General features: G+C 35.2%; 1 protein-coding gene across 1 annotated transcript in view; it reads left to right on the forward strand.

The window, feature by feature from the left end:
- Positions 1–24,351, forward strand: part of LOC103264319 (dachshund homolog 1) — a 420,253-nt gene that overhangs the window by 1,172 nt on the left and 394,730 nt on the right.

Here is a 24,351-nt window from a genome sequence, read left to right on the forward strand (position 1 = left end):
CGCAGGGCTTGGGGAGCGCGGAGACGCGCTCAGGGCGAGGGGCCCTCTGGGCAGCCGAGGGAGGGGGCCGGCGGCCGAGGAGGCGCTGTGAGGTCGGGAAGGGAACGACCCCCCGAGCTGAGGGACCCAGGGCGATCCCGGGAGAGCACCGCGGAGTTCAGCTCCGAAGCCCCGAGGGGAGGCCCGCCGAGGGGAGGGGTCTGCGTGTTCGCGCATGTGTGCGCGTGTCCGCGTGTGAGCCTGTGCGTGTGCAAAGGAATGGGGGGAGGAGGGCAAGGGGCGTCTGCCCCGGGGCAGACGCGAGGGCACCAGCAGGAGTCCTGTGGAGAGAGGAGACCGGGTGTCTCTGGCTCTCGAAAGCTGAACTGGAGAGATGGGGAAGCGCTCTCTCGCTCGCTCTCGACCTCTGTGCCATTCTTTCCAAAGTGTTTTTTCTTTTTTCTTTCTTTTTTTAATTTTTACTTTGAAGGTTAGTAGCTCACGCAAGCAGCAGGTGCACACTTTGCTTTGGGATGCTCTGCGGGCCTGAGTGCTCGGTGCCTTGGCTGCCCCGGCTCGGCAAAGCGCGCGCACGGAGGAGGTTGCGGGACCGGCCCCAGCCCGACCAGTTTTATGCTAATGAACGCTCAGTGGGGGAGGGCCGACCGAGAGGGGGCGGGAGTGGGGCGACTTGTCAGTTTCGGGGGAGAGATGATCATTCCACCCCCTTTCACAGTTCCGCTTTGTCCCCCCGCCGTTCGCGGCAGGGGAGCCCAGAGGGAAAAGTTCAGACTGAGATGCCAGGAGAAAGAGGATAGGGAAAGTTGAAGACCTGAAGCCGGCACGTGGGAACTGCGCGCAAAATTTGCGCGGAAACTTCGGTGCCGTCCAAATCAGTTTAGAGACCTGGAGAAGGAACGGGGTTAGTGTGTCCTGGAAGAGCTAGGGGAACTGAGGCGGGGAGGAAAGAGATGCAGAGCCAGACCAGAAGGAAATTGGGGTGAAACCGAGTGCTCGCTATTTCTTCTTTAGAGAAAGGCTCCTCTCGCCAAGTGTCCAGGAAGCCTGTAAAACGGGAAAGATTTGAACTCCAGCCCGGCAAATTTCCAATCCTGACCTAGCCAGGAATCCTTTTCCGTGTTTATTTGCGATTCTTTCACAGGGGGGGATACGTGTGTGTCTGGGTTTTGAACCTTTGTTTAGACTGTTTGGGGAGAAGTGATGAGTATGTGTGTGCGTGTGCGTGTGTGTGTGCGCGCGCGTGCCCAAGTGTATGGACAGGTGGCAGTAAAAATGAGGGGGCGCGTGTGGAACCAAGATCACTAAACGTCATTTACTCAGATAATTGGAGTCCTTGGTCTTCCAGAATATAAAATATTTGCCCCAAATCAATTGTTAAAGCTACTTGAACCGGGGCAGAAAAATATTCCGGAGTTATGAAGAATGCTAGCCGAAATTTGAGACCAGTTCAGATATGACTTATAAAATTGTCTACTTATCCTATAAATTGGTGAAACGCTACTGTTTTTTTCTTTAGTAATCAAACATCCACTCTCCTCGGAATCCTCTTTGTGTTTGTTACAACACACATTGTGCTAGATAATCAATGGCCATTTCTCTCTTCTCTTTCACACACACAGACACACAATTGGTTGAGAAAACTTCCTTCAATGAATGCATTATATAATACATGTTATAATCACCGTAGAGCTTGATCTTTTCCCTGAAATTTTGCCCAGACTTTGAGGTGAAGTCCTCACTATATAACTGGAGAATATTCTTAAAATTATTAACCAAAAATTTTAAAAAGTTTTATTTTTCCCTCTGAGGTTGACAAGAGACCTGGAGTTTAAACTTGCCCAGCCAAGATAATTTAAATCCAGTGGAACTGTTTATCTCTTCAAAAATATCTCATCACCACTCTCATTATGTTTTAATCACCTGACCTTAAGATGCTGCAATTAAATGTGTTATTCTAAAACCCTGTTTCAAGTTATTTTTAAGTTAAATGTGGGGAGTTTGTTAATGCACTATTGAATTTTGACCTTAATCTACTAAAAAGCTTGCTCAAACTTAAATACATGGAAATACTGTAGTCATTAACTTGAGAAGATGTTTAGTTGCTAATACCTACCTCAGTTTTCCTAACTCTGCCTCTGATTAAGGAAATTGAAAATTTATAATAGAATTCCCTCTCACCAAAACACACTGTTTGCCTTGTAATGAATTGTCATTTTTAATGATTATTACAGCTGTTATTGTCTCATTTCTTTATTTTGAAAGCAATACCTAAAATGTTTTCATCTTGAATTTACAAAACTAAAATTACTATTTTCAGTTTAGTACAAGTTTATGCCTTTGCTATTAAGATCGCTTTTCATTTACCCAGATATATTGATTTCTTTCACATTGGTCTCTTTCTCCTATAGTTACTTAACAGGCTAAAGAAATAATTTATGCAGAGTATAGGAAACTGTGGAAGAAGGCAAGCTACAAAATTATTATATACACAACACATGTGTTTATGTGTATATTTATATTTACACACGTTATAATACATATAAGATGAAAAATCAAATCTTAGCACTGCTAGCTTTTTATAGAATATGTCTGTTTCTTAATAGCATTTAAATACCAGGGAATCTGAGGAACCAAAATGATGCTGAAGAAAAGAAAGGTTCGTAAACTTGCTCAAAGTGACTCAGTAAGTTAACAGCAAACCTTAGAGTAGATTTAATTTGCTTGGGGCTATTGCATTAGTATGCTGTCTATGAAAACTAGAATAAATGTTGAAGCCATCTGTCATTACCACAAGGAGATGAAAAAGAGACTATCACCTGCTAGACACTAAAGCTAAAAATTAAAGGTCTCAAAACATGAAAGATAATGTAAAGAAATATATTTAAAAGTTGTCAAAGGACAAAGTCTGACCTTGATCAGCTTCCTCCAATTATTATTTTTAAAGTAAACATTAGTTGCATGAACCTGGCTGTGGCAATACAGGTCAGTTAATTAACTGCTTACTATTAAATAACAACAAAAAAGAAAAGTAACTATGTACGTGATCAAGTCTCTGCGTCAATTCCTTGTTTGTAGATTTGGGTTAGGATTCTATTTTCTGTGAATTCAGGTAAAAAAAAAAAAAAGAGTGACCCTGTTTTATTATGTAATCTAAAATGCTTATTTCTTTGATTATTGTCAGAAGATGATTTTGTCTCAGGATCTTTCAAACCAAATTGCAATCAAGTTCTATGACGCTCTGGCTTCCAGGAGTTTTTAAGTTGAATAGATTTTAGTTATTTTTATCAGGCATTTTATAACCACATACGTATATTCACAAACAGTATTCTTTTGTCTTAAAAGTCAATGCCATCCGTGGACAAAAATTTGAAAGACTTTCCAAGGCTTTTATCTTTCAGTAGTAATATACGAATGAAGTTTTAGTATAAGTACAAAGTATTTTCCAATTCTTGGCTCGTTTTTTTTGGGGGGGGGTCAGGAGTTTTGATAAAGATACAAACTGAGCCAGTTTATATTTATTTAACATTTCCCCTGTTGCCTGTTTTTCAGTGGCACACACTTAAGCATCCATGTAGACGATTTCAACACAAATACAGATTCAGTTCTAACAGATAATTATGATACTTGGCACAGAGAAATTCAAGAATTACTTCAAATGGAGAGAGACTCTGCTTTTGAAGTTTTTGTATTACAGTAGATTAATGGTTCCTATAAAGCCTGATGTCTCATTTTATAACATTTCAAAAAGAATAGGGCATAATTAGGAGACTAAGCCATAAAATATGAAAGTTTGCTGGATTCCACAACTTATTTCTGTATACTTTAAAAGTGTTAGTAAATTGTACTTTAATAACCAACATTTATAATATATAAGAATATTCTAACCTAGGATTTACCTTGTTCACTCAAATTATATTGCAGAATATAAATTCTTGAGTTACTTGGATAATCTCTTTCAAACTTGTTTTTCTTGGAGTTAGTTTCTGATAATACCCTAGTCATTTTTGTCAAAAGTATGCATGATTATGAAGATGCTTTACTTTCTGAACGCCACAGTTTATTAGTTATTGCTCGGAAGCAAGAAATTTGATTCGCACATAAGATGTTTCGTTTTATGAAGCTTCAAATATGATATAGAATCAACTACAAGACAGGCTTTTTCTTCTTCTAGAATTCCCTTACACACAATTTTTAGTATTCTCGTTTGACACAGAATTCTTAAATCTTCATTTTACTATCAAATCTTCTGTTGTTGTTGTTGTTGTGTGTGTGTGTGTGTGTGTGTGTGTGTGTGTGTGTGTGTGTGTGTGTGTGTGTGTGTTGTATTAAATTTCACTGAAGTTGCATGTAAATTACTGGGACAAATATTAGCCACCTTCTTTTTACCTCACCACCTCCCTCCCCTACCCACCCCGAGATGTGACACCCTATATTGATTAAAGTCTTGGCAGGATTTGAGCATAAATCACTCTTCTCTTTGGCGATTTACTACGTGTGATTCACCAGCATATGAAAACATAATATGCTTTATTGTTTCTCATTTGATGTTTTGTTTTTGAAATGTAAGTAGCATTTGTAAATTAGCTTTATGTGCCACCAAGAAGTTATTTTAAGAATAATTTGTGCTTTGACTATCAATTTGTGTTATTTTGTCTTTTCATGTTATTTTACTAAATTACTTCATACAATTGCTTTTGCCAGTAAGTAAAATAGTCATTTAAATTGCATTGTATTAGCAGCATATAACTTAACAATTGCAAAATATAGTAGGAAATTAAACTCTCACAGGTTGTAAACCTTCAAATCCCTTTGAATCCTTGTCTAAAGAAATTAGTTTGAAGTATGCCTTCTAAGTAGGTACAGGTGAGTCTTCCAGATTTCATTAAACCTTTTTATTTTAAGGATATGGTTACTTAGTTCTTTAAAAAGGTTAAACTTTGTCTGAATTTTGTCTTTCAAGGATTTCCTTTTCAGATTGTTCACCGAAAAAGTCATATCAAGTTATATATCTTTAACAAAACAGGGAATGTAAGAATTGATATTAACTGTTTGGGTATTTTTAAATATAACTAAGATAAAGTTTTATCATTTTATGTTTGAATTTTTATAAAAATAAAATGACCTTAGTGCATATGCCAGCATGTGCCATTTTCTTCATTGAGCTAATGCATTATGATTGGCCAGTTTGATGTGTGTGTGTGTGTGTGTGTGTGTGTGTGTGTGTGTGTGTGTGTGTGTGTGTGTGTGTATGATACATGATTACCATATGCATTAGGTAGTACGTATATGTATATATATGTGCATTAGTATATGTGTATAGCATATGTAGCTTAAATTTCTAGCTGAAATATACTTACATTTCCAGAGTTTGGAACTGCATTAAGGAGACCTTTTCCCATTATATTTGTTATGTTCAATAATTTATTTTTAATGAAGAAAATCTTGAATTAAAAGTCCACCTAATGGAGCTTAGATAAGCGTAATATCAATGCCTGGTCTGCCCAGATACGAACATCTCGGGCATAGCAGAGGCTCTGTGCAAACCTACACTGTGCTCAAATTCCTTTACTTTCTTTCTTCTCAATTTGTTAAAGGCATTCCTAGTAAAAAGTAATTTTTAACTACTGTAGCTCTCTTTTAAATAAATTTTATTTACTGATATTTGCTTTTTAGCATATGTCACATATAGGAATGACTTTGTTATAATAGTGTAACTAGTTTACCAAATTATTGCTTTGGAAAACAAGAAAGAATACTGAGGATAAGATATTTATATTTGATCCAGTAATGAACTATTATTAGATTAATAGTGGATCACTTTAGTTGATATACCTATTTATTTTAAGCAGGTTTCTGAGAATCTCTTAAGAATGTGTTCATTGTTGCTACTTGCAGGCATCTAATGGTTATCTTTGTGTATAAATGCAAAAAATGACAATAAACAGAATTTTCAATCCCGTATAAATTAGTTAATTAGGCAATCTATAAAAGATCATTGTTTTTCAAATTACTCATGAAACTAAACTTAGTTGAACAAAATATCAGATAAATATCTAATTTTTAAAAATATTTGTCAAGTCATATATAGAGAAGAACCCAAATCACCACTGGACCCACAGTCAAGGACCTTGAACCAGATACATTTAAAATTTCTTGGTGTATTCTGTCATGAATTTCCTTTAAGAGAAGATCATTCTAATTCATCCATTTAAATAAATTTATCTTTCCATTTTTCTAAATTGGATACTGAATTTGCCAGTGACTGAATTGTGTTAAAGGTGTAGTCCTATTGCTTTCTGATCCAAATTGACTTGGAGTTGGTTCAGGATTTCAAGCTGGGATTCTTCTGCACATTTAAATGTATGTGACTTGATTGGAAGTTGTCAAAGACAAAGTATTAAACTGGAAAACTCACTTTGTCATTGTTTAATTGATCTTACTTTTTTCATTGTAACTAAATTGAAGTGTCCCAAACTATGAGCACAGGAACACACTGAATAGCCAGTTGCTTTAAGAAATAAAAAGTTTTAAGAGGAGAGAGAGAGAGAGAGAGAGAGAGAGAGAGAGAGAGAGAGAGAGAGAGAGAGAGAGAGAGAGCTTAACTGAGAAATCTAAAATAATATTACTGAATAGGTTGACAATACCTGGAATACATTAAATTTTTCTAGCAAGAAGTCAAAGTGAAATAAACTGGGACAGAAAGACAAATACTACATGATAATCGCTTTTATATGGAATCTGGGAAAGTTGAACTCACAGAAGCAGAGAGTAAGATGGTGGTTACCAGGGGCTAGAAAGCTGTTGGTCAAAGGATATTAAATTTCAGTTAGATGGGAGGGATAAGCTTGAGAGACTTAATGTACAACATGGTGACTATCTTTTCTATGTTTAGAAAAACATAAATGTTGTTTAATTTGACTATAAGGAGGCCTTTAAGAATCCTGACATGGATTTGGAAGATTGCATATATGTTTGGTAAAAAAAAAAAAAAAAAAAAAAAAAAGGGGATATACTTTCAAATCATGATTCTCATGAAGTAAATACTAAAATAGGCCATGTATTGATTGATTTTGATTAGCAATATTGAATAATTGAGGAATATTTTTCTTTCCTTAGTATAAATAAGTGGAGCGATCAACATGAAGTATTAAAAAGTCATGGTGTTAAATATTCTTTGAATTTATATGGTATTCAATGTTTCTAAGAAATTTGATTACCTTTCCAGTCACGACAGGAAAAAATAACCTTATTTTTCTTCAAGGGCAGACGTAACATATCTTAAGAAAGAAAGTATACTAGTTGAAGGAGAACTATTTTATGGGAGCATATAGAAGCATTTGCAGTAAATACTTGTTAAATCAATTTAAGGGATACTGGTCATTTCTTACGTAAAGGCAATGGAAATACATCTCTAGAATATGGTAATTATGAAGTACTTTATTACAGTCACTTATTAGGCAGATGAAGTATTTTGTTAAAATCTTAAACTGTATCCTGAAATTTTATTAATAGCAACAGTAAATGGGATGTATTGTTAATAGTCTTATATTTTAAAAACATCTTACTTATGTTTGAACATTTTGTTTATGCATGATTCATTCAACAGAATTAATTCCTATTTTATATTTAAAAGTACTGATTTTCTTTAACTTAATTCTTACTTTCTTGAGTTAAGCACTTTTTGGTTTAATAGTGCCCTTGGATTTTGAAGAAATAACTTGGAACACTTTTAACTTTCATGTTTCTCGTTACACATTTTATCCTAGGATGGATGTTCTTTTGTGTGCAACAAGTGTAAAATTTTTAGCAGTATTTTAGAGAACTCTGTGGTGGATATTTTTATATATATTAACCTTTACTCACTCATAGTCTATGTATTTGTGCTCTTAATAATTATCATACATTTGCTAAAAAAGCCTTTATGCATACTAAACTATAGGGTATTAAAATCTATACATTATTGAATGACACTAAAGGTGCTTGATGTGCTTGCTCTGTTCTTTTATTGGTTTATTTCATTGCTTCTTGTACTTTAGAGCAAGCACATTTTAGAATCAGTGAATAAGTGATAGGAAAACAATTTCATAACCTAAAAAAAGAGACTGTTCTTTTAAAAGCTTTGCCATCAATGAGATGAGTTAGGAATGAGGTCAGTGGGTTAATCTGTAGTTCTACATAAGGAGATGTGTATTACCACTTCTTGCAGTGGACTGTAATTGTCTTTGAAAACACCTGGTAAAGATCCAGTTAAATTGAAATCAATTACTTTCTCAATCATTCCATGGCATTTGTCAAGTCATTACGTCATCAGTAAAAGTGAAGCATGCATACATTTTTTTTTTTTGCAGAGTAGAAACTTAGAAAACGGTGACTGCTTAAAAGTTTCTTTTTCATCTAAAGATTGTGGAGTTAGAAACAGGGAAACTTTGTACATAATAAAACTTGTACACAAATATTTGGTAAAAAGTTCATCTTTGCATTTAGATGTGAACATAAAAACAAATATAAAACATCACTTTTTTCATCATCTGGCGTGTGTACATCACTTTTGTTGTCATGTGGTGTGTGTGTACATCTTAAGGGGAAAAAGTATAAGTAAGTAAAAGTATTTCAAAATATTTTATGACTTGTGAGCTCTGACATCTTCATTCTTACCCTCTAAGAATGTTCTGACAAGGGTGTATTATAATCAGAGATGAGTATATGTCTGCTCTCCACTGATTTTTTTTTTTTCTCCATACCACAGATAGTACGGTACATGCAGATTTGAACTTGAAGCCAGGAACTGTGTTTCCATGCTTCAAATTGCCAAAAGACCCCCAGGGATAGAAACTTGACCTGCTTTTATGAAACCATAGAATTACATTTATACAAGTTACCCCATGGGAAAGGAATGAACTGATCCCAATTCAAACCTTAATATTGGAGCCTTCTGGGTCAAACTTGATTTTTCTTTCTGTTGACAACTGTTTGGCTACCATATTTAGTAACTTGATCTTCTTTAACAATTCAAAAAATATTATTCATCAATGAAATTTCACAGTTAAGCCAAAGTGGCATAAAAATGCAGCTATTTAAGTTTTCTCATGTTATTAAAATGTTAATTTTTAAATAAAAATATCTTCCTTTAATGCATATACATCCTAGATTTAAGAAATTTAAACACAAATTCAATAAGATATGAAAACAATTATTTTGTACTTTTTAATTAATTTCTCTCCACTCTTGAGTCAGTCCAAGTAGGAGAAGAAACTTTTTTTAAGAGAGTTTTTCCTTGGATAATCTTTCAGAATAAGTATTTTTATATGACTAGATTAAAATTTTATTATAGTCACATTTTAAACGGTTAGATTTCTTATTTTATTTTTAGTTGGACCATCCAAAGTAGTTTCCAGAAGGAAATACTAACAAATGATGGTAGTCTCTGATAGACTGAGTGCATAAAAGCTATTTTTATTTCAGTTAGATTCGTTTTAGTTATGTGGAATGGGCCTAGTTGGAAACTGAAGTAAAAAAGTTTGTTCAAAATAAAGGTATGTAGTACTTTGCTTAATTTCTGGACTGTCAAAATTCTATGTCATATGTATGCAAATCTATAACTAATATAAATGGGTGGGGTTATAATATCTCTGCTTACTTGAAAGTATTAAATGACTTTCATTAGGTTACAGAATGAGGACATACTTCTCCAAATACTATGAATTGCTTTATAAATGGTAAAGCAACATACATAGATGCTATTACAATTATGATAGTTAAATAATTTCACCATTGAATTTTGGAAGAGGAATGAGCAAATTTTTTGTCCAATTAAAAGTTAAAAAGAATTTCAAGACCTTTCACTTCTTTTTCACGTAACTTCAGTAAAACCATTTATATAAGTTGCTATCAGTTATTTTCCTACAAGGACCAAATATAAAATTTTCTAATAAGAATGGTTATAATAAATCAATTCTTGGAAAAGAGGGGGAAAGTTGAAATTTCCCTTGGACAGTACATCACTTGATGATAAGTCATGATCATTGAGGAGAAACTATTTGGAATTTTAAACAGGTGTTTATTCTTTTTTATTGGTTGTTATGTGACAATAAAAAATTTTTTTAAATGTACTTTCAATGTAAACTAACAATTTTCTTGCCTCACCTTTACATTTACTATTCAAATGAAGATAAACAATTGTAACAGTTCTTTGGATCATATTTATAAAATACTAGTAACTACTTTTGTGTTTTAATTTGAAAGTTTACTGCAACTCATTGCAGGGTGATTTAGTAGGGTTGTTGCTCTCTACTTTCTCTAACAGTGATAGAAGGAAGGAAAGTAGGTAGATCATAAGATAATTTTGTTGTTCTTTAAAAAAAAAATCTATTTCAGAAAAGGCAACCTAATCTGATTTTTGTAATGGTGATGATACAAAGTTTCTAAGACCTTTTTTGTCTTCCGCTGGCACTTTGCAGCTCTCTTTCCAATAATGATTGATGGTACACACCACGTGAACTGAGAAAAAAGTCACGTTAAAACATGTGATAAAATTCATGAGACAGAACTTGTATTTTATAGTCAATTCTCTAAAAGTAGAGTAATCCTTAATATTGAACAGAAATTCTGCATGGTGCTCAAAATAGAAAGACTTCGGACACCAAACTAAGTTTTATCTTTTTAAATATCCTTATCATCTAAGTTATCCTCATAACCCACCCTCTTGTTATTTGTTGTTTTTGAAACTCTAGTGAAATTGTGCATGAAATAGAAATACTTACCATGAAATTTACCTATAAACATCTAGCCAGCAACAGAACAAACTCTCGGTTTTTGAGCTGTTGATATTTAGATTGGATTCCCCAAATCCAACAGTATGAAATATAATATAATTTAATGCTATTAAGGTACTTTATTCCAAGTGTAGGAAATAAAATTAAAATGGTGTATTTGATCTGGAGTAAACTTTTTGCTCTTTCTTTTGGAGAGTGGGTTAAATAAGGGCCCATGACAGGAATGCTGTTTGTTTTTCACAAAAGTTGTTTGTGATTTCAGGTACCCTTGGGAAATCTCTTGATCAGTTTCACATCTGTTCCTGTCAAAGTGGGTGCTAAGATACCGGTCACCCAGCAACCATGTCCAAGAGGGAATTGGGCCGATAATAACTTCAAAAAGGAATGACAGATGCTAGATTAGGATGAAAGACAAAACGCATGAAAAATGAGCTTGTTAGAATCAAAAATTTGTTCAAGCACCTTTATGCAAATTAAATGAATATTGAATATTTGCATGCAGTAATTTCTACTTTTTCATTGAATTGAAAAGAAAAGAATAGTGCATTTAAACTCACAAATGCGACTTCTTTCTCTTGTACTAATTAACATACAAAACAGAATCTCTTTTTAAAAAATCAGATTAGCCACCTGGGTTCTTAGATCACTGCTAAGAATGTTACAATGTTTTTCTGATGAAAATGGTACATTTTAAGAGGACTTAGTTTATCTAATTTTTTCATAATAAACAGTCTCATGTGAATTAAGATTATTTTAGATGAATATAAATCCATTTCTTTAGGAAGCATTTCAAAAGTAACCTTATCCTGTTGTCCTTGAAATTGGTTAATGTACATTAATAAAAGATCATTCAAGATGAGTTCACACCAAAAGCACAGACTTCTCATTGACTGGTTAAATAACAACTTATTAAAGTAAAGCAGAGTGGTATACCCGAAAAGAAAGTAGGCAGAAAGACCTCTTCAAATTTTAAGATGCTCTTTGATACATTACCAGTTTTTCCATTGAACTGTTCACATACTAATCAGAATTTAGAAGGGCCTGATAAAATGTAGTGATTGAGAGAGGTTTCTGAGTCTTGGTTTAGCAGTGTCTAATGTGGTCACGTAGAGAAATTGATTTTCTTCAGAAATTAATTAATTTTTCATATCGCCCTAAGCTGCAGTTAAAAAGAGTGCATACTTGTCTGTTTTTTCCAGAAATATTGCCTAATCATATTAATACCATTGCCCCAAGGATGAAAAGATAATTGTACAAATGCATTTGGAAATATGTATCACTGAGTATTTATGATTAAATTATGCAAATGACCCAGCTCTCATCCTTTCCAGACCCAGATTGTCTAATTAGGATTGATATGCTGAATAGATGTTCCAGAATTTGAATACAAGCATGTCCAAGGAGCAGAAAATTGGAAATGACAAGGCTGAAATCCAAAGAAAAGTGTCTTTCGTTTCTATACTTTGTTAATGTGCTGTTAGCATTTGAGGGTTTTTTCCCTCCCTAGGCTATTTTGTGGCTCGTATGTCCTTATTAGAAACAAGTATGCAAAATGAACTTTAGTCAATAGCATTTTATTTCTATTTGGTACTTATTTTAACATAATAATCTCTTGATCATTCAAAGAGAACATCGCTATTAAGTTGCTTCAAACAATGTAGACTTACCCTTGAGTGGCTTTTTAAAAACTTCCTCTTAATTGCTATCATAGTTTTATTTCAAAGCTAGCTCTCCAAACTTCACGGTATGCCAATACAGTATTTTCTGAGGACATTCTTTCTTGCATCTATAGTTTGTTCGTTCATTCATTCACTTAAAATACCTATCTTCTCCTAGCTGGAGAAAACTGTTTAACCGACAGTTCTGATTAGGGGGGAAAAGGCAGTACTTTAAATGTAACAATGTTTGAATTCGAGGTCCTCAGCAGGCTTTCTCCCTCATTGATTACACTCATTCATCTCAGATGGAGGGGTGGTAGCGAAGAGCAAGGAAGGGACCGAACTGTCAGGACTCCAGCCTTTGTTAAGCAGCGGGTAGTCACTGCCTCTGAACTCGGCTGGCTCCTGCTTCCCATCTGCAGGATGATGGATTGCTATGTTTAATACATTTCAGCTTTTGTCTGTCATAGTGTGGACAGACAGTACTATCAGTGATTTCAACACTGATTAGAAAACCATTTCGTACCTCTCCTATTGGCCAGACAGCATTGAGGAGTGCCTGATGAAACACACTCATTGGCACTCTTGCCATGTAAATATGTAGTTTAACTAGACAGAGATTGTACACTCACTGTTTAAACTGAGGAAGAGACCCACTGAGCACTACTAGCCGACATATCCATTTTAAAACAAAATTGCACAAGACAATATTTTCAGAACACATTAAGAACAGGTCTCAAACTAAAATACTCTTCCTAAGTAGTCCCAGGTTTCAGTTGAATTTGTGTTCTCTATATGTTGACAGCACATGCTTAATGGCAGGACTGTATTCTATAGACTATGATGTCTGTTGTTGCTATGCTCATCAATATTGAACTGCTTAGCTGTATTGGAGGTGGGGGAAGAATGTGAGGATTGTGTTAGAGCAACAAGACGTGACATGGCATGTGCTATGCTGGGATTTGCTGAGCTGTGGATGCTTTGTGGTTCACAAGTCCAAAGGGTGAATGACTTCAACAACCAGAAAGCCACTGTGTCCCAGCTCTATATTCTCCCTAGAGAGTCTTATTCTATTTATAAAACTGGTGTTAACAAAATACACTTAGCTAAAGGGAAAAAAAACGATTCTTTTAAGCCATTAATAACACAGGCAAATTTTATTTCAAGAATGGGAAATAATATTTACATCAATTTTTATTATTTTCCAGTTGTAATATACCAAATGTAATGTAAACTATAATGTAAATTATAGTATGTATATAAACATGATGTTTTAGCTTTAGTAGTAAACCGTTAATTATCAAAATGGTAATCCAGCCAAAGTTTTGAAACAAAAATCTAAAATCAAGAGAAGTTATTTTCTCTCAAAGAATCTCTGTTAAGAGGGAGGTTAAAAAAAAGTTTAGATGGTCAACAGCAAAGGTCTGATGATGCTAAGAACTCTGGATCTTAGATTATATTTTCTCTTCTCATAGAGAGAGCACAGATTTATCTAAAACTTGGACTGCTTGGGAAATATATTTTAGTTTGAGATCTGTTCTTAATATTGTCTTGTGTAATTTTGTTTTAAAATGGATATGTCATCCAGTAGTTCTCAGTGGGCTTCTTCATCATTTTAAACAGCGATATGGTTCTGACATTGCAAAACTTTTGCCTAGGATCCTCTCAGTAAAGATGCCTAGTTTTGAATACATGATCAGGGGACATACCCAGACACACGATCACAGCACAAATGCACACATGCATACACACTGACTGCATTTATTTTGAACCAGTTCAGTAGCTAAACTTCCTGGCATTTGCCATTGCTGATTTGGTAGGAAGGACAGGTGACGCTGTACCTCCTGAGAGAGTTGTAAAAATATTAATATATTTTGAAAACTAGTCTTTGTTCTTTGTTTTATTTTAAGGTTGCTGAAACAGTGCTCAGCTTTAAAAGTTTGCTTCAGTTCAGCATCTTCTAAAGCAGTCATTTGGCAGAGTAACTCAAAGGTATTTGTATAAAAATTACATAACTTGGCTTTAGTAAATCTGGGTTTTTAAAATCAAAGTTATTCACAATCTATGTAGCATATACATAGTGAAAGAATGTACTACCACTCAACACATTTGTACTGCATAATCATTCTAATGTGTGGTTGTCCAACTTTTAGTAGTAGAGTGTTACCTTTACAGTTGTGGGTGTGGGGTGCCTTTACAGTTGTGGGTGTGGGGTGGGCTGGGAAGTGGCAGAGTGTTTATTCTTTTAGAGAAGGATAAGGTATAGGGGGGAGCCATTAGCCGGTCACATCTACCAAAATCACTGGTAGGAGAAATTTTTTATCGAATCAAAAGGAAATTCATGCATAGTCCAGGCTACACAGGTTAAGGTACCTTGCCTTAAGCTCATAGTGGATGATTGCATGGAAGAGCAAGATGGTGTTAAGTAATACTCTTCTAAAGTAGAACTATGTCATAGAATGGTCATAAGTTACTCTTCTGCATTCTTTCTCTTGACTATTTGTTAATCAAATTTAAGAGGCAGTTAGTAGTATATAGAGACTTAGGATAAAGAACCTGGCCAGGGAGAAACCTTGACTAGAGGAAAGGAGCATTTGTACCATACAAGAGCAATAGACTTCCCTAAACAACATATTATAGTAAATATATGCGCTTGGCAAATTAAAAGGTATGTTTTGCCTATGGATGAACCTGTGTGGGCTATTCAAAACTGGATCTTGTACAACAGCAGTGTGTGAGTGTATAGATGTGTGTGTGTGTACACATGTCTGCATGTACACTGTAGGTTGCCAACCCTTGTTATACACATTGTTAGTCTTATGTTTAGTTAAACACCATAATTACAAAGTAATACAAGTCATTTGTCTTACTGTAGTTAAATAAAGAAAAAAATATGTGCTAGAAACTAAATGAATGAGTTTCTCATGAAGCTAAATGAATGAGTTTGCTGTCTGGAAATGTTTCAGAGTGGAGGAATATTAGAATCCCTTTAATCTACTCCATTCATCTCTAGCCACAGGGTAGGTGCGCTGACGTGTATGGTGTGCACAGTAGCTCTGGGCTTTGCATCTAGCTATTGCTGTTTGGTAGATCCATAGATTGGGGAAAATAGGGAGTCAGGACAGCAGGTTCAACTTATTTCTCAGTAGCTTCCTATAATGATTTCACCTCTAATGAGGTGAATTACTACTGCATGAAAAAGGAGAAAAAAGGGTTTTGGCCATCTTAGCTAATAAATCACATTGACTGCCTGGCTGATCAGATCAATTGTGCATAAATCAGTGCCTTAAAGAGTCTTCAAATAAGATTCTACCAAGACCAATCGATCCACTAGTTTATGTAAAGGCATGGTCTCTTGCCCATAGCAAACTGAACAGGAGCCCATAATATTGATACTGTTATATGCTGTCAAATGCTGAAATGAATGTTCAATCTCAGAGGCATGGCTTTGACATGTAAAATAGTTGTGACTGTCAAGTGAAATGTTTTCTCCTTCCCAGTTCACTTTTGTTAGGTTAGCAAGAAAATTTAATTATCAGTACATTAATAAAATCTCAGTTTTTGAAACAATAGCAACAAGTATAATTCTTAGGAATTGTTTCCCACAGACATTTACGTTATTTCAAAAGGAAATTGCCATTAATATACAAGGGAAGCTGTAAAGATTTGAGATTTACTAGTTTATAGATACCTTGGAGTCATGAGAAGAGTCAGAAAACTTGATTTCGGGTTATGATGATATCAATGACTGAGAGATATTGGATTAGTTAACCTGGAATTCCAAATTGTCAAATATAAAGTGAGGATAATGCAGATAACTTTTTAACCTATTTTATAGGAAAGTTGTGATGATAGTTATACGAAAGTACTTCAGAAATTGTAAGGTGTTTTTCAAGAGTTGTTATCTGCTTAGAATTCCCAACTGAATTTTTAAAATTACTTTTATCAGAGAAACTTACAAAGCTTAAAGAAAAATCTATTTTGATTTTTGCTATTACACTTTTCTTTTTTAAGGAAATACCAATTAAGCCATAGCAATTAAAAGGAAAGTGGGAATTCTGAAAAAATTACAAAGTCTTTTTATACATATATTAACATTGTATTAGCATTAACTTTCCAAGACATTTTGAACGATAGATTAAATCTTCCTTCAAGAAGACAAAATATAGTCATAGCGTATGTAAAGGAAATAACTTACTGTATTTTGGGAAAGAATGATGTCAATATCTGTAGTAACTGTCATATAATTCTCTATGAAAGTGTGAAAGTTCATAGAAGTTTAAGTTAAATCAACTTCTTTTTAAGTTGACTAGAGCATTCTATGATGGCTGTGTTCATAATATTCTTAAATGAAATACATAATTTATAATTATTCTGGTTAAGTCTCTCAAAATCCCCCCAAAGGATTATTTTTTATAGTCTCCTGTTTAAAAAATAAATTTTAGATAGGCATTTAAGCATCTTAATAAAATTTGGTGCCTGCCAAATATTTTGTGAACTCATCAACACAATATTCCCTATTTCTGCCTTAGTCTGTAGATTTATGACAATGTCTTATGTAATATACATTGTTTCTCCCTTGTTAAACTGTGAAATTTAGTAGTTGTTGAAATCAGATCTAATTGATTTTTTCCTTGGCATTTGCCTACAGAGGCATTTCATGTCTAAAGTTCACAAAAGGAAAGGATATCCAGGTGGATTTTTTCGTTGCATTTTTAGGTATAGAAAATTTTGAAATATTCGTGATCAGCTGTTAATAGATTTAAATGTAGCTGTATAGATACTTGCTGATAGCAGATGGTCTGACTATTTCTCAAGCTCATCAGTGGATTGTATAACTTGATGAATTTAATTTCTAGTAACTAATACTTCCTTGGGATTGCTATAGAGTTTTATTTTTCATCTATTTGTTCTAAACCACTCAGGTATTTTCTGACACATAGTAGGCACTCTTTGCAAGTATAGTTGGAATTTGTATCATATTTATATTGTGCGTTATTATATATTCCCATATTATAGGAATTTTCTTTGGACATTATTGAATTACATGAAAATGTTCTTACAAAATTTGTACTTCAAAAGCATCTTGGGTGGGCAAGGTGGCTAACGCCTGTAATCCCAACACTTTAGGAGGTGGAGGTGAGATGATTGCCTGAGTCCAGAGGTTTGAGATGAGCCTGGGCAAGTTAGTGAGACCTCGTTTCTACAATAAATAAAAAAATTAGCTGGGCATGGTGGTGTGCACCTGTAGTTCCAGCTACTTGGACGGCTGAGGCTGCGGTGGCTGTGAGCATGCCACTGCACTACAGCCTGGGTCACAGAGTGAGACAAAAAAATGCATCTTGGTTATGACCTAGAAATTAAAGCACTAATGCACATACATATGTTTTAGATTTTTGCATAGAAATAAGAGCAAGCAAATACAAGTATATGTAACACACTGGTTCTTAGGTATATTGTAAGGTATCTTTAGTTCTCAAATGTTTTCAATATGATTATGATATTTTATGCACAAATATTTAAACTCTGTACATGTTTATGCTCATTTGATTTTATAGGGTTGAAGTTTTATCTTTATCTCAATTATTAAGGTTGATCTATCAAATTAATTATGAAAGATCACCAAGTATATCATTTTTAAAGTATCTAAACATTTGTATTGAGTGTTTATTTTTTGCTAAGGATTATATTAAGGGTTTTAGGTATATGATCATATGATCACCTTCGCTTCCTGTAACAGCATTATGAAGTAAATTCTAACTACTACCTTTAAAAATGAGGACACTAAATTTCAGAGCAGTTAATATATATGTGTGTGTGTGCGTGTGTGTGTGTGTGTGTGTGTGTGTGTGTGTATTTTTTGTGAGTTGGAGTCTCACTCTTTCACCGAGGCTGGAGTGCAGTGGCATGCTCCTGGCCACCGCAGCCTCGACCTGCTGGGCTCAGGTGATCCTTTCGCTTTAGCCTTCCAAGTAGCTAGGCATGTACCACCACTCCCAGCTAATTTTTCTTGATTTATTGTAGAGATAAGATCTCACTAAGTTGCCCAGGCTGGTCTCGAATCCATGGGCTCAGGCAATCCTCTCACCTGGGTCTCCCAATTTCCTGGGATTATAGGTGTGAGCCACCATGCCCGGACCAGTTAATATTTTCGCTTAAGGTTATTCAGATAGTGCAGGGCAACTGGAACCAAAGCAATTTAATTTTAAAACTTTTATTTTCTATTATATTTTTTGTTCACATAGTATTAATACTTCACCAATGACTCTAATCTGGATTGCAGTTTAAAGATTATATATTATTTGAAAATAATGATAATATACTTTTTCTTAAAATTCAATATGTGTGTGTAGTGTGTATCTGGAATACAAGTGTGGAAAATAATGTTTTTTCATCAGATTAATTATATTGCTTTAGTAATGTAGTAGTTTTAGGAGTAAACTTTAATATTGTTTGTAGTTCTAAGAGTTTTTGAACTCATTTTTATAATAAAGATGGAGAGCAAGCCAGTTGTAATTTTTCTTCATGCAAGCTACAGAAATGACACTCAATTTTTATTCATTAACATTGTTGATCATTGCTTAATTTTCATCATTTCTTTAATTATATAACAGAAGCCTATTGTATGCCTCTCCAAATATATTCTCTCACTCCTCTCCCTTTTTTTAAACTATGGAGGTCTTGCTATGTTGCCTGGCTAGACTCGAATTCCAGAGCCCAAGTGATCCTCCCACCTCAGCCTTCCTCCTGAGTAGCTGAGACAACATGCGTGTATCACCATGCCTGAGTCTCTTGCTTCCTTTGTATTCCTTAAGTCCTGTTTAACAGTGTATTTTGAAAATTTTTAAGAAGTTTATTATCATCATAGGGACTCATATACAAGTTGTACAGATAAAGTCATATTTTGCTCATAAGATAAAATTTGAAATAATTGCAGTGTTAATTTCTTAGTTGATCTAAAGATATAAATTACCTTTAGATCAGTGCTTACTGGTGGGGAGAAAGTAATACATAAGTGTAACTGGATTATTATATAGTAAAATTCAGTCCTACCTTGATTCTTGTTTCACCCTCCATGCCTTTTCACAATTCCTTCTGAGTATTACTGATAGAGCAAGCTACTCTGATTACTGCTAGTTTATAATTCTCACTAAATTTGAATAGGTTATTTTAAGAAGCTTGGGAACCATTTACCCAGGCATGTAATTGAGGCTTAAACATTATTTTGTAGAAACCAAAACCCACCATAAGCAGAGTTTGCAACAAAGTTTTATTTTATTTTATTTTTGTAGAGACTGGATCTTGCTATATTACCTAGGCTGATCTTGAACTTCTGGGCTCAAGCGATACTCCTGCCTCAGCCTCCCAAAGAACTGGAATTACATGTGTGAGCCGCTGTGTCCAGCCTGTAACAAAGTTTCTTTGCAGTTTTTATTTATTTATTTATTTATTTGAGTTGTAGTCTCACTCTGTCGCCCAGACTGGAGTGCAGTGGCCGCTCCCGGCCACTGCAGCCTCGACCTGCTGGGCTCCGGCGATCCTTCCACCTCAGCCTTCCGAGTAGCCGGAATTACAGGCGTGCACTACCACGCCCGGCTGATTTTTTGATTTATTGTAGAGATGAGGTCTTGCTGCCCACGCGGGTCTCGAACCCGCGGGCTCAGGCAATCCACTCACCTCAGCCTCCCAAAGGCGCGGGATTACAGGCTGAGCCACCGAGCCCGGCTTCTTTGCAGTTTTTAAATTGAGACATAACTATGGAAAGTTTGGAGTGAGGTCTGTTTTTCTTTACATGCTATTCTTTGGAATCAGTTTCATAATCTCATGACAATGACCCAACTATAGGTATTCTTCTATCTAGTTGGTTTGCCATGTTTTTGATGTCTTTAGATTATTACTATTTCTTTTGTACAGCAGAAAAAGCACTCTGACATTTGGCATTCTTATATACCATATAAAGAGCTTTTTTTTTAATCAGATTGATACTTTTCTAGGATGTGCAGTTTCTTTGGTGGGCTGGTTATTCACTTTGTTCATTTAAATTTTTAATTTAAAAAATTTAATGTGACACAATAATTGTATATATATTTTTGGGTACGTAGCAATGTTTTTATATATGACATAGGAATGTTTATATATATATATATGACATGAATTACATGTATTACATATAGATATACATGTAGTGATTAGATCAGGGTTATTAGCATATCCATCATCTCAAACATTTATCATTTCTTTGGGTTGGGAACATTACATACCTTCCTTCTAGCTACTTGAAACTATATAACATCTTATTGTTAACTGTACTTTTGTGCTATAGAAAACTTGCATTTATTACTCTTCCTATCTAGCTACAATTTTGTACCCTTTAACAAATTTCTTCCTGTTCCCCACCTTTCCTACCCTTACCAGTGTCCTCTGTTCTACTTTTTACTTCTATGAGATCGGATTTTTTTTTTTTAGCTTCCATATATGAGTGAGAACACACGATGTGTAATTTTCTGTTCTCGGTTTATTTCACTTAATAGAATGTCTTTCTGTTCCACCATGCTGCCTCAAATGACAGGATTTCATTCTTTTTATGGCTGAGTAGTATTCCATTGTGTATATATAGCACATTTTCTTTAATCAAGTGTAGGAAATAATCTTTTTTCCCCCCATATTAATTATTATGTAGGGGAAGTGGTGGAACTTTGTTTCAGGATATCTGCAGTTAAGGTAAGGAGTTAACTATGGCATAGCTAAATATTTTGAATTTTTCCATTAATGCTTAGTTTCTCATCAATATCTCATTTATTGATCTCATAGTAAAAGATCATGCTTAAGTGATATGTTGCATAAATCAAGAATAAAAGAGTATCATGTCTTGCTATGCATAGTATTTATATGTAACATTTAGCAATGACTCCTGATGTTTTATTTTATTATTCTTGAATCGGAATCTCACTCCGTCGCCCAGGCTGGAGTGCAGTGGCACGCTCACGGCCTCCCCAGCATTGACCTGCTGGGCTCCTGCGATCCTTCCACTTCAGCCTTCCAAGTAGCCAGAACTATAGGCGCTCACTACCATGCCTGGCTAATTTTTTGACTTACTGTAGAGATGAGGTCTTGCCAAGTTGCCCAGGCTGTTCTCAAACCCGTGGGCTCAGGCAATCCCCTCACTTCAGCCTCTCAAAGTGTTGGGATTACGGGCTTGAACCACCATGCCCAGCCAACTCCTGACATTTTAATGATAGTTTGCTGAATTACATCACTTGTATGCTGAAAAAGTGGGATATGTTTCTAAAATTTTATGCCTATTCATAATTGAACCCATTGGTGGACTAATTACATGGCTTTTTTTAAATTGTCACCCTCTTACCCTTGCCTTGATTGCCTGCCCAGAATTACTTGTACTATTTACTCACAACCTTATGTCATTTCAAACTAATAGTATTATGTGAAATTAAGTACATTCATGGAAACCTCAGTAAAACGGTAATCATTTGGTCTTAAATTCTGTTAGTGTGTACTTTTGGGAGTCTCAAACCTCTCCTGCTTCCTTTCAGTGTTAAGATTCAGGGCCCTTTTGTGGAAAGATTAGGGTGTGCTGCAGGAAGGGAGCTATTTTACTTCTTCTAGAGGCTTCTGTCTTAATGGGTTGTCTTTGTCCTTTTTCTCCTATACATTTTGATTCTTTGCATTTATGACATCCCTAGGGCAGTAATTGCAGTGCTTTGCAAATAGTATACTCATTTAAATATTTGGAAGGAATAAATGTATCTGGTTTGAGCAATGGACAAAGCTCCCATAACCTGTATTTTCCTAAGTGACCTTGATACAATGTATGCTTGGTGTGCTTTCTTTTAGTTTAAAATACTATTACATCAAAGGGTACTGCAATTGGGTCTTGACATATACTATAGTTGTACCACTTGTGTGTATCTAATAAACAAGAAAAGCTTTTTTAAAATTTTGTTTTAAAGATGTGGGTTACAATTCAGGGTTAGGTATACAAATGGTCATCATACATTTGCAGTTTGGGCCTCTTTTGGTCATCACTTCACCTGATTTGCGATCAGGTACCCTTAGTGATGTTATGTGCTCTCCCCTCCCTCCCCTGGCAGTGCCCCACTACTGCCAGTTCCTTTCTTATAATATTATAATAAAAGTTCAGGATTGGCTTATGAGTGAGAACATGTTCAGATCACAGAATATTATAGACTAAATTCATCTAAGTTGTTGTGAAGTCCATAATTTTGTTCTTCTTTATGACTGTGTAATAGTCCATTGTACATATATACCACATTTTTTAATCCAGTCCACTTTTGATTGGCAGCACAGTTGGTTCCATGTTTTGCTACTGTGAATAATTCTGCAATTTCACTGGAGAGTGATAAATTTGGAACATAGAATACTATTGTTTTTCAAAATATAATAGAATCCTAGAATATTCTTCCTGTATTTTAAATAACATTCAGGTAATGTAGAACAATAAAAAAGAAGTCATACACATTTTTCAAAGTGCAGTATTTTCCATATTTAAATGTTAGAAGTATGTGTATTTCACAAACTGTGAAATATTATTGAAAATTAATATTCCCTTTAAAGAAACCATGTCTCACCTGAACATTCCTCGGGTTAGCTAGTACTCTACCAAGACACCCAGTTGACAAGTCAGAAGAATAGATGTAATCATTTTCACCTTGTTGTCAACCTTGCTGAATGAATTGTAAGGAGACATATTTAAAAATTTTTAAATTTAAGTTTATTTATTTATTTACTTATTTTTTGAGTTAGAGTTTCACCCCACCACATGCTGCCACCAAGGCCAGCAGAATCTGCTTTTTTTTTTTTTGAAATGGAGTCTCACTCTGTTGCCCAGGCTGGAGGGCAGTGGCATGCTCACGACCACCACAGCCTCAACCTGCTGGGCTCAGGCTATCATTCTCCCTCAGCCTTCCAAGTAGCTGCAACTACAGTCATGTGCCACCAAGCCTGGCTAATTTTTCTTGATTTATTGTAGAGATGGGGGTCTCGCCAAGTTGTCCAGACTGGTCTCGAACCCGTGGGCTCAGGCATTCCTCTCACCTTGGCCTCCCAAAGTGCAAAATTTAACTTTAAGTAATAGGTGAGTATTTATATATCTCCCGCTTTTATTTTTTTTCCTTCTCACCTCCAGCATTCCCTCATAGTTCTTCAATCCTTTCCGATTTTATTTCCAACTCCTCTCTGAATTCATGCTCATCCTTCTACTTTCCATGTTACTCTGTTGTCGGTGTCCTCTATAACGTTTGCACTCTAAAATGTTTTCCTTTTCTGCTGTCACTCTTATCTTTTGTGCACTTACAATATGCCTGGCACTAATCAGAGTACATTTCTTATCTCATTTAACCTGTTTCCATTTTTGAGAGGAGGATACTGAATTGCAAAGGAGTTAAAAAATTTGCCCAAGGAAATGGATGCTAAATGAGGTGATCCCAGCTTCTCTGACTGCAAATTCCAAACTCTTTACTACAGCATGCTTTTAGCCTAAAATGAGTTGTATGACTCATCAGCGCTTTGGATTTCTCGTTTGTTAGGGAGTTTAATACCTAGCCACAAAGATGAAGATTTGGAGAAAGGAGACTGAATTATTAAGATTAGTTGAGATGGCATTTATAAACTACATGGAAGTTATTGGAAATTCAATAAATGTCCTTTGCCATTTTTCTTTCCCCAGTTTTCAGGTAATATTTAGGGAATAGGAGTCAAGATATTTTACTTGCAGTAGAAAAGTCATCGTGGCCAACTTCCTGGCAGCCTTTCTACAGTGACCTTAGAAAGCCAGAGATTGGTTTTCCCCATTCCTAGACAGTCCAGTCCTGCTCAGTAGCAGTTCTGTTTATCTCCAGTGTCACAAACAGCTGTGCTTGCTTAAGTGAAACAACCACCATCAA

Source organism: Carlito syrichta, unplaced genomic scaffold (assembly GCF_000164805.1).
Source record: "Carlito syrichta isolate Samal-C Ts95f unplaced genomic scaffold, Tarsius_syrichta-2.0.1 Scaffold305645, whole genome shotgun sequence".
Lineage (NCBI taxonomy): Eukaryota > Metazoa > Chordata > Mammalia > Primates > Tarsiidae > Carlito > Carlito syrichta.